Below are 11,952 nucleotides of genomic sequence, written 5' to 3'. Positions count from 1 at the left end.
TATCTTCCAATATATGCCAATGTTAATATGACTTGGTGAATAACGTTTATACAGTGGGGAAAATAGGACAATTGTAAAGGGCATGATATACAAATAGCACCAGTATTAAATTATTTTATTTTTTACCTTTACTTTTTAAAAATTATATTTCTCTTTTCTTTTTCCTTTTTTTCTTTCTCTTTCTTCTTTTTCAACAGACCCATGCAGGCTTTTTCTTTTGTGTCACCTTTTTTCTTTTTATTTTTTCTTTTAATAAAAGAGAAGTTTCTTTTCTATCCCGCCTTCTGCTTGAATGTCACCCCTCTATCCATCTTCTATTCCATCACCGTCATTATTTTCATCCCGGAATAACATTGACCGGTGCATTGTACCAATTCTAAAAGTTCCTTTGGTACGAGGGATAAAAAATAATTAATTTCGAAATTAAATTTGAGATGAGTTTATATCATGTTTGGTTAGGATAAAATTACAGTATAATTAATTTTGAAATTAATTATTTCGGGATTATAGTATTTTTATTTATCCATATAAAAAAATGGGGTAACAATCCCGGAATAACTAATATAAAGATAATTAATCTTGAGATAACTTGTTTCGTGACAAAGAGGGTGATACTTGGCCAAAAGCATGTGTGACTTCATTGAAGAGAACAACCTTGGATAATAAGAAGAGTGATATCGTTAGATACAATGTCAGCGGTTGTTGGTCAGTAAAGAGAGATAATAAAAATGAGAAAATTAAGAATATGTTTTTGCAATAATTAGTTAATTGAAGCAAGTGGAACAGAACATTTCACTTTCGCAAAAAAGTTAGGGAATAACACAATATTAGGTCATAAGAATTTGTGATGCACTTCTTTCAATACTAGTTAGTTCACATTTCTTTACTCAGTAATCGCGTTGGTGATTAACAATAGGCTGGATTGAATGGGATCTTATCATGCTCAACTATACCTCCCAAAAGGTCTAGTGATCGTTGCAAATATAATTCGATTTACAAGTTCGGAGTCGAATCCCAGAGAGAATTAACCTATTAATTACAGCTACTAGTTTTGCACGAATTCAATTAATCAATCTTCAGAAGTATTAAATAACGATTTGAATATTTACTAACTAAAATTAACGTAATTAAAATATAGTAATTTATAACTAACAGAGCAAATATTGTAGACAACAACAACAACAACCCAGTATAATCCCACTTAGTGGGGTCTGGGGAGGGTAGTGTGTACGCAGACCTTACCCCTACCCTGAGGTAGAGAGGCTGTTTCCAAATAAACCTCCGGCATCCGTCTCTCCAAGAACTTCCCACCTTTCTCTTGGGGAGACTCGAACTCACAACCTCTTGGTTGGAAGTGGAGGTTGCTTACCATCAGAGTAAATATTGTAGACGAGATTTAAAAAAGTCTAGGGTTATGATTTTCCCTATTATCGGAATCCACCCCGTTACATTTCCTATAAATTCGCCTAAGTATTCTCTACCGATCGTGAGTACTTTGGGTGTCGTAATTCTCTTCCGAGTAACTACCACAATTTACTAGACGTATTCTTCCGAACTACGCTAGCTGACACTAATTTACCGCTTACTATGATCGCACCAAGGTTTCGTTATTCTTAATCTCACCTTTAAATCGTTCGTATTGATTCCTCATATACATTAAGAGTGATATTGTTCAACAACTACCTAAATGTGTACCATTTTCCAAGCAATACACACTAAATAGACACAGTCAATTGAGAGCTCTTCAATCAAAAACAATGAAAACGTAGTTGAACAAGTAGAGAAAAATCAAAGGCTAAATTATATTAAACGTAATAGAAAATCATCCTCCGGTGGGTTTTATCTAACCCTAGATTAGAGAGTTTAAATACTCATAAATGTATCAACAATCGTCATGATGTTCAAAGATATTAAACTACAACGTAAAGAGATAAACGGAGGAAAAACTCGTTTGATTCTTGCTCCACAGTGCTCCGTATCCTTTTTCTTCTCCAAACTCGTATCCAACCCCCTCTCAACTCGTTTGGGGGAGTATTTATATGTTAGGGCCGAAATTCTTGAATCTAAATCCGGGTTGGAGTCTTTTAACCCGCAACATTTAATTACCAGGCTATGGACCTCGTAAGACCAGGCTTATAGCGCGTCAGCCTGGCTACAGAGCTAGCTACGCCTGGCATGTCGCGCGGTTAAGCTGGCTATAGAGCTGGCTTTACTTGGTCTATAGCACGGTTAGGCACGCTACAGAGCTGGCTTTACTTGGCCTGTAGCACGGTTTGGGTACTTGATGATTTTGTGTTTTTTTTTTTTGCATTTTTGTCCTTTTTTCGTACAACTTTCATCCGACTCTTTCTCCCGATGTTTCTAAACATAAAACAACACAATTTAACTCAAATATTGCATAATTAATCACTAAACCAACAAAATATGGGGCAAGTAATGTATTAAAATTATAGCATTTTGGTCAAACATCATCACCCCACACTTAAACGTTACTTGTCCTCGTGTCAACCGCCAATTCACATTAACCTAGAGCACTTTATTTCCTTTTAACAAATTCGAAGTACAACATACCTATGACTATGGTTTATAGCAATAATTAAACTTTAACATATGCCTTCAACACACAGTTCCCTTTACTTTATGCCATACTTCAAAAATTTAATCAACATAAGGCAACATGTTTATAATAATCCTAGCCTCACAAACCGACTCAGTATCACAATGCATCTATGGCTTGAACACTTAATATCACAGAGACATCTAATAATGTCACATATCCCTTGCGAAATCATGTGTCCTCACAACAAGAACAAAAGAGTAAGTCGAATCTACACACTTGAATCAAATGTTCAAATATATTTTAAGGACTCAGATAAATCAAAGAAATTCTTCACTCTCACAAAGAAGTCACATGCATGCACAAAGTACCATAGGCTTTCCCATTATGTAAACATCTACTAATGTAGGCTTGCTCAATCTAAAATCAATTAGGACTTTTTCATGGTTGTAAGCTAAGGGACGGTTAGGATTAATTTAAGAATAGTGACTAACCCTCCTAGGCACTTTAACACATCACGAAATTAACTTTTATGCATATTTTTCTTCAATCAATTTCACTTTCACAAACAATATCACCTCCAAAAATATTTTCTCTTTTTTTAAGCACTACTTTAATTCATACCCACTAGAAAGGACAAGATATTCTCATTTTCTTTTGCTATATATTTTTTTTCTTTTTAACAAAAAAATATTTTTACCATTCATGCTAGTGGTGTATTCCGTATAATACAAGTGCACCTTTCTTTCCTTCATTTGTTCCACTCAAAATCTACCCAAGTTCTCTCCTTACTTCTTTTAGCGCTCATTTTACAATTAAAATGTCTTGAGAGGTAAAAGGATCAAAACAATGACACTTAAGAACAAAGGAGTATAGGCTTGTAATGTGGTTGCCAAATAAAAGTTTATAGGCTCAAAAGAGATAATTTTTATTTGTGGTAAGCATTAAGCTCAAAAAGATTAAAGAAAGCCTAAAATTATTTTTCAAACCACGCAAAACCTAAAATTTCGCTTCAACTCACATGTCGGGCGAGTTCTAGACTCTAATGCAATGACACGGACTATATAATTTCTCACCACACATGGCACATGACTCACTAAAGACGGTTCCATTCCGATTCTCAAATAATTGCAAGTATTCACGAAGCCACAAAATATTAAGTATCAAGCACAAAGTGACACAAGCCGAGAAAACGAGATATATGCGTCAATAAACATGTTATCTACTCAACAAGGCATCATAAGCATTTTCAAACCACATGGAAGGTACAACACATGCTAGAGCCTAAATATGCTACTATCAAACTAGTCAAAGGCACCAAGCAAATCTCCCTTTTCCCATCGTTTTATTCCCTAAATCATACTCTACTCTAAAGATATAAAAAAAAAAACTGCTACACGGTTCAATTACATCACGTGGAAAAAATCGAGCCACAAAGAAAAACCACAAGGGATTATTACTATCTAAAATAATAAAAAGATATATTTTTGGATTTTTCTGTTTTTCAAAAAAAATGGTTTTTTGCTAGACTTTAATCCCTCAAGAAAACTGTCTAGGAGATCCATCGTCTGGAAAAGTCCAATATTTTTCAATATTTTTCGTTTTTTTATTTTAAAATTAATCACCTAAAATACTAAACTACTTTAAAAAATTAAAAATATGAAACTATTATTATATTTTTTTAATTCTATGCTAAAATAGAAGGAAACAAAAGCTAAAAATTAAAAAATAAAACAAAAAATAATTAGTTTATCTAATATTAACAAGTCATAGAGAATATAGAATCCCCCACTCCACATTTAATTCTTGCAATGTCCTCGTTGCATATATAAATCAATAAAAACAAGTGAGGTGGTAGGAAAAACTCCCTGATCAATCATCCTCATCGCCCTCGTCGTCGAAGGCCCCATTTGCAGTTGTCCACTCTTCATCCTCTGCTCTCTCATCAGCATCCTCCTCCTCCTCCTCCTCGGACTGCTCCGGCTCGACCTCGGAACACTTTGGCATGTTGACATCCTCCTCCTCTAGGAATCTTTGGCCATCACCAAGCCCAACCAGATTTTGGGCATGAGGATTGAGCGGAAAACACTCCTCCAAGATGGCCCTCTCCTCCGTAGTGCCCAGCCTCCTTCCAATCCTAAGCTACAAGTCCATCATCCCAAATAAATGGGCCATAAAGTTGTCATCTCGAGCATTGCACTCAGCACCTATCAGTGAGTACATAACACTCTCCTCCTTTAACCAGATGCTGGTGATGTCCGTCAGTCGGAGGGGTGGTGGAATGACTACATCAAAATCTCGCTCCTCCTCCACATCTTCTTTTCTCAGGTAATGAGTCAGCATATTATCGAAGGACTATCTATCAATTCTCTTGCTTTTTCTCACCTACGCTATCTGGTATTGTATCAACTAGCCCACATTTACCTTCTGGCCAGTCATTAGGAAGTACAACAGACAGACCCTTTAACCGCTAATCAGAGTCTCATGGTTGCATGGTAGCAGTCGCGTGTTGATTAATTTCAACCACACCTGAGCTTTCGGCTTCATTTTTCTCTTTGTAAATTTCCTATGACATTGGGTTTTCTTGTCACAGACCCAAGCAGCCACATAATTGGCACCACAGAGAGTGTGTCTTAGCGCCACATATGTTGGGCGGGCAATGAAGTTATCTAGGGGATCCTAGAGAACATCCGGTGCTCCCAAGTAATAGCATATAGCTAATGCAGAAAAATCAATCAACCTCCCCCGAATAGGCACTAGCTGCTCAGGATCATTCGAATCATAGACGCCGTAAAACTCACGGACAAGGTTTACATGGATGTCCCCAATGTTTCCAAACACGTAGCTCAATCCAAGATCATGAATACCCTTCCAAATTGATTGATACTTCACTTTTAGACGGCACTCATGAACAACCGACTCAAAGTGTATATGTCTCGGCCGACAAATCTTGTACCAATCCTTGACCGATGGGGGTATACTCTTAAGTCCAAATTCTCGTTGTCCTGAAGGTTGTGGGTGTGAGGCTGATATAGCTGCCGCTGCTTGCAATCCCTCAACCTGACTTGAAGTGGCCTCCCCTCCTTTTCTCTTTTTTTCGGTAGAGGTGCGGAGGAAGCCTAGGCTTTGGTAGGAGCAGTGGCCTTGCCCTTTCCTTTACCGTTGTCCTTCTTAGGAGACCTATTTGTACCTACACAAGTAGACACTAGTCAGCCTTAGGGACATTGAATCAATTTAAAACATGGTCTTACGACCCCACACTTAAGAGTTCATCACATGATGTTCACAATTTTGAGGCTACTCAGACTTCACCTCTTTATTTTTTTCTGCACAAGAATCAAGCAATGGCACAATGATGTCTACTACAAATGCGATGCATATAGATACCATCTCGGCTCCGGTGATCTACCCCACACTTAAAATTTCAAGTGGTGCAAGATGACATAGCACTAGTATAACAATCTTGGAGACTCGGGCTCCAATGGGGACAAAGAATGCCTTTGAGGTATTTTGACAAACACTTAGCATGCACTAGTGCCATGGAGGTGCTTGTACGAATGAGGGATTGCCTCACCCTCCCAAATCGGCTTGGGAATTTTGTGTTACCACCCTTGTAAACAACAAAAATACCATTCCTATGGGGGTTTATGGGATTAGGACAAACAAGCACATTGTTACTATGAAGAACATACCCAAAAGGTGTCTGATTCATTACTTCACCCAATTCGAAATTTGACAAAGAGAAGAGTTAGAAATCATACCTTAAATACTTAGGGGATTGCTCTTTAATTGATGTTGTTAGGGAGTGAATGAGTGGAGGAATGTATGAAATTAATGGAGTTTGTGATTGAGGAGATTAGGGTGAGCAGTGGCATTTTGGAGAACAGTGGTCGGGCAATGGTGATATTTGGTATTTTAAGAAAAGGGGGAAATAAGAAGAAAAGAAAAGATATTAAAAAAAAAGAATTCAAACTTACCTAGCACCGCGAGTCCAGCAGCGAGGACATTCTTGCGTTAGACCATGCAATGCAAAGGAGGCAGCGAGTAGGGGACCAGGCTACACGAGCTCTGCAATGAGGAGGAGACCAGGAGACACAAGAGAAGCAGCACAGATTAGTATGATAGGAGCTGTGCGGCGCGAGCTGTGTAGCGCGGAGTATCACGCTAGGAGCTGGATGACGCGAGGTCTACTGACAGGTCCATTGTGCTTTAGGTTATGCAGCATGAGGTAGGCAGCGAGGTCTAGAGCGTACTTATGTGATTTTCATTCCGTTCTGTGAATGACTCCAAGAGTTATGACCTACCAGCGTGCTCTAGTACCTGTTCAAACACCAAGACTTAACTAAAAACTTGTTAGTGCCTAAAAGCAAAAAGAAAATTCTAGTTGGGCTAAAATAAACTAGAAATTGGGTTGCCTCCCAACGAACGCCTTAGTTAACGTCACAGCATGACGAATACAACATTTCAATGAGTTGCCTCCCACGAAGTGCCTGATTTAACGTAGCGGCACGACGCAATCACTCAAACTCAAGAATCACCTGACACTTGAGGCTCCTTCAAATGAATCACTAATACAACTTTGTCCTCATCCATGCCAAAGTAATGTTTCAACCTTTGCCCATTGACTCTAAACATGCGAGTGCCATCTTCTGATGCAATTTCTACGGCTCCGGCGGGATTCATCTCTACCACACAAAATGGTCCTGATCATCTTGACTTCAACTTGCTCATAAACAACTTCAATCTCGAATTATATAGCAATACTACATCTCTAGGTTTAAAATTTCGCTCAAATATATTTTTATCATGCATCATATTTATTCTCTACTTATATAGCCTTGTACTCTCAAAAGCATGGTAACGGAACTCATCAAGTTCATGCAGCTCTGTGACTCTACTCATTCCAGCGGCCTCCAAGTCAAGATTTAATTGCCTTAACGCCCAAAAAGCTCTATGCTCTAACTCTATCGGTAAGTGACACGCTTTTTCAAACACCAATTTGTATGGTGACATACCAATCTTGTCATGAACCAGACCGATGGGCCGCGAGGGGTGCTCAAGTCCTACCCATCAAACACCCCTAAGCATGCGTCTAAGATATAAACCTGAATAACATTTTCTGAATTACAAGAATAATATACATGAAGGAAACCTGCCCAAAAGGAATACATACATATACATGCAACATACGTAGGGCGAGCCGACAAGGCTGCTATAGACAACTATATAACTCAAAATTGGAAGCCGGCAAGGCTACATACTATCCAACTAGACATACCGTCTACAGACCTCTCTAATAGAAATATAACTGTACAAAGACAGGACTTACTTCTGCTCCTAACGTATTTGAACTAAGAAGGAACGCTAAGACTTATAATCAAGTCTTATTTTGATCCTAATGGACATTTTGAGATAAGACTTATATTCAAGTCTCATTTTAGTTAAATTTTAATTTAACCCTAAGTAACCACATGGCATAAATGACTAAGAATCATTCTTAGTCATTGTGGCTTTGTGCCACGTTTTAGGGAAGGTGTAATTAATAAATTTTTATCCACTTATTAGTTAACTGGGTCATGTCCCGTTATCCGGTAATTAACCAATTACCCGCATAATTTAAAAATTGTCATAAATTACTTAAAATTCTACTTATTTTTAATATACTTTATATATTATACTACCATGATCATATGGTACCTTGTATGGTACTAGTTCATAATTATCGGGTATTATCGCTCGACCCGTATTTTATTCCAAATTGGTCACTTTCAACGAAACTCGTTTTTTTAAATTTGTGTACCCTTTATCCTTCATGACACTTATTTATTGCTTGTTATAAATAGCGTAACTACATTAACCTCAAGATAATCTCACCCCCCAGTCTGCATCAATTTACTGAAGACGAAACTTTTAGCGTACGAAAACGCGAGATGTAACATCTTTCCCCCCTTAGAAACATTCGTCCTCGAATGTTTAACTCTCCGGGATCTATATAACCTTGGAAAAGTTGCCTTTGTAACAACGCTACTACCAACTCTTCCTGGAGAAACCCAATAACTTAATGCCACATAGGACCACAATCATTAATAACGTCGATGGCCTCACACGACCAATAATAATAGCTAACACAAGAATTCGCACATGTACCTTGAGGTTATGACGTCTCAGTCGGACTCTTATCTGGATGAGGAAATAAGTAGGGATATCTAGACTTCATATCTTCCTCAGCCTCCCAAGTCATTTCTTCCACATTGTTGTTCCTCCAAAGTACTTTCACGGAGGCTACCTCCTTATTCCGTAGCTTGCGGATTTGTCGGTCTAGGATGGCAACCGAAATTTCCTCGTATGACAAGTCCTTTGTAATCTGTACATCATCCGTGGGCACCACTTGGGTAGGATCGCTAATGCACTTCCGTAACATAGATACGTGAAAAATCGGATGGACAAACTCCAATTTCGAGGGCAGTTCTAACTCATAAGCTACTTGGCCCACTCTCCGAATGATCCTATAAGGCCCAATATACCGTGGTCTAAGTTTGCCTTTCTTTCCAAATCTCATCACACCCTTCATAGGTGACACCTTTTAAGAATACCAAGTCATCAACCCCAAACTTTAAATCTCATCGCCGCATATCAGAATATGACTTCTGATGACTCTAAGTTGTCAATAGTCGATCCTTGATAAGCTTCACTTTTTCTATGGCTTGCTGAAGCAGGTCTAGCGCATGTAATCCAAATTCTCCAACATTGAACCACCTTATAGGCGACCTAAACCTCCGTCCGTATAGAGCTTCGTATGGAGCCATCTGAATACTTGAATAGTAGCTATTATTATATGCGAGCTTAATAAACGGCAAATGATCACCCCAGCTACCTTTGAAGTCTATTACACAAGCTTGTAACATATCCTCCCATGTCTGAATAGTACGCTCAGCCTGTCCGTACGTCTAGGGATGAAATGTTGTACTAAGACTTACTTGAGTCCCCAATCCTTTTTGGAAGGACCTCCAGAAGTTAGTTGTAAATTGAGCTCCTCTATCCGAGATAATAGATACAGGGACACCATGCAATTGTACTATCTCCTTAATATAAAGCCTTGCATAATCCTCTAAGGAATATGTAGTTCTAACGGGCAGAAAATGGGCTGACTTTGTAAGCCTATCAACAATCACCCTTATCGAATCGAACTTACGCTGGGTACGAGGTAAGCCTACGATGAAATCCATATTGATTACTTCTCATTTCCAAGTTGGAATCTCCATAGCTTGATATAACTCACCGGGTTTCTGATGCTTAATCTTAACCTCTGACAGTTAGGACACTGAGCAACAAACTCCGCTATATCCTTTTTCATTTCATCCCACCAATACACTTCCCTGATATCATGATACATTTTTGTTGCTCCTGTATGGACAGAATAACGAGAATATTGAGTTTCTCCCATAACCTGCCGACGTAGCCTTGCAATATTAGGGACACATAATTGTCCTCGATATTTGAGGACCCCATCTTCTATAATTTCAAATGGTGTCTTCTCCTTATAAAGGGTGGTATCCCTATAATGAACTAACACATGATCCTCGTACTGGCGTTCCTTTACTTCAGTTACTAAAGAGGATATTGCTGTATTCTGAATAGTAATTCCAATATCACCTGAGTCTAGTAACCAAACTCCAAGACTAGCTAGTTGATGAACCTCATGGGATATTCCCCTCTTTTCTAGTTGTAAATATGATAGGCTACCCATAGATCTACGGTTGAGGGCATTGGCTATTACGTTCGCCTTCCCCGGATGGTATAAAATATCAACGTCATAGTCTTTAAGTAGCTCCAACCATCTTCTTTGACGTAGATTCAATTTCTTTTGCTTGAAGATGTACTGGAGGCTCTTACGATCCATATAGATATCAACATGAATGTCATACAAGTAGTGCCTCCACATCTTTAGTGCATGAATCACTGCGGCTAACTCTAAATTGTGGGTCGGGTAGTTCTTCTCATTCTTTCTTAGTTGTCTGAAGCATAGGCTACAACCTTACCATGTTGCATCAGCTTACAACCCAATCCAACGCCTGAAGCATCACAATAGATCACATAACCATTGGTCCCTTTTGGGAGCGTTGAACCGGTGCTGAAGTTAATATGTCTTTTAAGGCCTGGAAACTCCGTTCGCAAGCGTCAGTCCATTGAAACTTTGCTCCCTTCTAAGTCAACTTTGTCAAAGGTGCTGAAAGGGAAGAAAATCATTCCACAAATCTCCTGTAATAACCTTCCAAATCGAGAAAGCTACGAACCTCCGTCGGTGTTGTGGGTCTAGGCCAAGTCTTTAATGCCTCAATCTTTTGTGTATCCACCCGGATGCTTTCACCCGAAATGATATGCCCAAGGAAAGTTATAGAGTTTAACTATAATTCACATTTAGAGAATTTTGCATACAACTTCCCTTTTTGAAGAGTTCTGAGCACAGTAATAGTCTGTATGTTCGGACTCTGAACGAGAATATATCATCGATAAATACAATTACGAACCGATCTAAAAAGGGCCTGAACACACGGTTCATCAAATCCATGAATAATGTTGGGGCATTGGTCAAATCGAACGACATAACACGAAACTTGAAGTGACCTTATCTAGTTCTAAATGTTGTCTTTGCAATATCTTCCTCCTTAACCCTTACCTGATGGTACCCGGACCTCATGTCTATTTTGAAAAACACTTCGCACCTTGCAACTGATCAAATAAATCGTCAATCCTCGGGAGCGGGTACTTATTCTTGATCGTCACCTTATTCAACTGTCTATAATCAATATACATCCATAAGGAACCATCTTTCTTCCTCACAAATAACACAGGTGTTCCCCTTGGTGATGTGCTAGGTCTGATAAAGCCTTTTTCAAGCAAGTCCTTTAGTTGTTCTTTCAACTCTTTCAGCTCTGTGGGGCCATTATATAAAAAGGAATAGATATTGGGTGAGTATCTTGTAGTAGGTCAATAGCAAACTCAATTTCTCGCTCTAGCGGGACACCCGGAAGCTCACCGAGAAAAACATCGAGAAATGCATGAACCACATGGATGGACTGAACAGTTGACGACTCTACTTCCACATCCTGAACCTGAACTAAGTGATAAATACAGCCCTTTCTGATCATCTTCCTTGCTTTGAGATTGGAAATAAATCTACCTCTCGGTGACGCCGTATTACCTTTCCACTCTAAAACAGGCTCCCCTAGAAATTGAAATCGAACTATCTTTGATCTACAATCAACGTTGGAATGACAAGAAGCCAACCAATCCATACCCATTATAATATCAAATTCTACCATATCCAACTCGATTAGGTCCGCTACGGTAGATCAATTATGAACTACTATTATACAACCCTTATATACTCGTTT

Source organism: Nicotiana tabacum, chromosome 18 (assembly GCF_000715075.1).
Source record: "Nicotiana tabacum cultivar K326 chromosome 18, ASM71507v2, whole genome shotgun sequence".
In the NCBI taxonomy this organism is placed as follows: domain Eukaryota; kingdom Viridiplantae; phylum Streptophyta; class Magnoliopsida; order Solanales; family Solanaceae; genus Nicotiana; species Nicotiana tabacum.
The sequence above is the reverse complement of the archived record's forward strand: the minus strand, read 5'-3'. Positions refer to the sequence as shown.